General features: G+C 42.1%; 1 pseudogene; it reads right to left on the reverse strand.

Annotated features, from left to right (window-relative positions):
* Window positions 1-273: 273 nt before the first annotated feature.
* On the reverse strand, window positions 274-1,772 carry LOC136548741 (uncharacterized; annotated as a pseudogene).
* Window positions 1,773-2,007: the final 235 nt, after the last annotated feature.

Genomic DNA, 2,007 nt, shown 5'->3' on the forward strand with positions numbered 1-2,007 from the left:
CTCTAAACCTCTTCTGGAAATTCTTGACAAGATGCCTCATGCATTCTCTATGTTCTACACCATTGCTGAAGATTTTGGTAACTGCCTTATCAATTCCTTTGCCTGTCATTAGGAAACAAGAAAAGAACCAGAAAACACTGTCAGTCATTAGGAAATAAGAAAAGAACAAGGTCTGCTGAAATATGTTGAAATAAGAAAACTAACCTGCATCTGTGAAATAACCAGACCATGTAGAGAACCAATTGCCTTGTGCAGCATCTTCATGAACCATTCCTAGTTCTCCATGGTCTCACTGCCAAAGACTCCATAGGCCACTGGGAACATCCAGTTATGGCCATCAACACCTATAGCTGAAGCTAACTGACCCTTCCACCTTGCTGTCAAAACTGTAGAATCAATCCCTAGGTACGGTCTACAACCATTAAGGAAGCCATCAATGCATGGCTTCAGTGCTACAAACATCCTACAAAACCTTCTCTTCTCATTCACAAGCTCCCATTCAATCTCTACAACACTACCAGGACACCTCTTCTCAACCTCCCTCTTCCAAGAAAACACATGGACAAAGCTGTCCTCCCATCCACCTAAAATCTCATCTAATGCCATTTGCCTGCCGTCCCAAACAACGTACTTGCTCACCTTGATGTTGTACTTCTCCTCCAACTGTTTCCTTAGAGCTTTAGGCTAAATAGTTGGGTCCTCCCTTAGCCAATTGATAACTCTGTCCTTCACCCAATGATTGGTAGCCATGCAATTCTTTTCCAAATTCCCTATGCCGGCACATCTGTACTTGTGTGGCATCTTCTTAATCTGCAACCATCAAAGAATGAAGGTAATGAAATAATATAGAGTTAGTGAAACAGCTACATCAATGAAACATGGCATAAACAAGTAATGAAAAAGTGCATACCTGCCATGTCTTCCTATCTGATAACTGAGATGCATGAATCCTCCACCTACACCTCTCTGCATTACAGTAAGCTCGATACCCGCCTTGACTCACTATAAGGAACTGCAAGTTCAACTTCATTAAGCACAGCATATTGCCTAATACACCTCTTAAAACATAAACCATCTTCAAAAGTAACACCAACTGCTATTTTAGGGTTATCTACGTCAGTGACATGCAGCACACTCTCACAGCCCCTCTCATCATCCACCTCTAGTGGGTCATCATCCTCTGGGTCAGTGTCAGGATAGTAAGAACAATCCTCTTGACCATCATCATTGAGCTCATCATGGTACTTCTCTTTCTCGTCATCCACTCCTACATACTCAACCTCATCCTTCTCTCCCCAGTCATCATTCTCATCATCCTGGGCATCAGCACTCTCATCACTCTCATCATGGTCAGCAATGTCATCAGCCTCAAACTCTACAGTGTCATGAGCATTAACATCTGTAGTGTCATCAGGCTCAGTATTTCTAGAAGGACACTCATCAGTAGGAGCTTATAAATTATTAGGGTAAATCACATCTAAAGGCATAGCAACTTCAACATTTTCATCATCAGCAAGATTATCATGCTCAACAGGATTAGCATGCTGAACAGGATTAGCATCAACACGAGCCATGTTCCAAGGAGTTGTGTCAATAACATCTACAGTTAGTGGCAGCTTCCTACTATCCCAATAAACATCAAATGCATGCAGCATAGCATTATCAAAATTTATGTGGACTGTCTCATTCTTGGTTGTGTCAAAGAAGGAGACATGGAGATCTTGATCCTGACCATGAACTATCTCCTCACCGAGCAGCTGACGAAAACCCATCTAGTTGAAAATATCCTTATCCACCACACACATGTAACTCTGAGTAACATGATAGTCACCGAGCCCATCCAGTCTTTGCTCTACATAAGCAGGAACTCTAATCGCCAATCTACACGCTGAGCTCGAATCCATGCTAAATCAAAACAAAGTGAAACCAAATCAACTCTAATCTAAATCTGCCGCGTTTCTAACGCATCCGCAGGCAAACAAATCGATTGACAAGCAGAGAAGATAG

Source organism: Miscanthus floridulus, chromosome 4 (assembly GCF_019320115.1).
Source record: "Miscanthus floridulus cultivar M001 chromosome 4, ASM1932011v1, whole genome shotgun sequence".
NCBI classification, from domain to species: Eukaryota; Viridiplantae; Streptophyta; class Magnoliopsida; order Poales; family Poaceae; genus Miscanthus; species Miscanthus floridulus.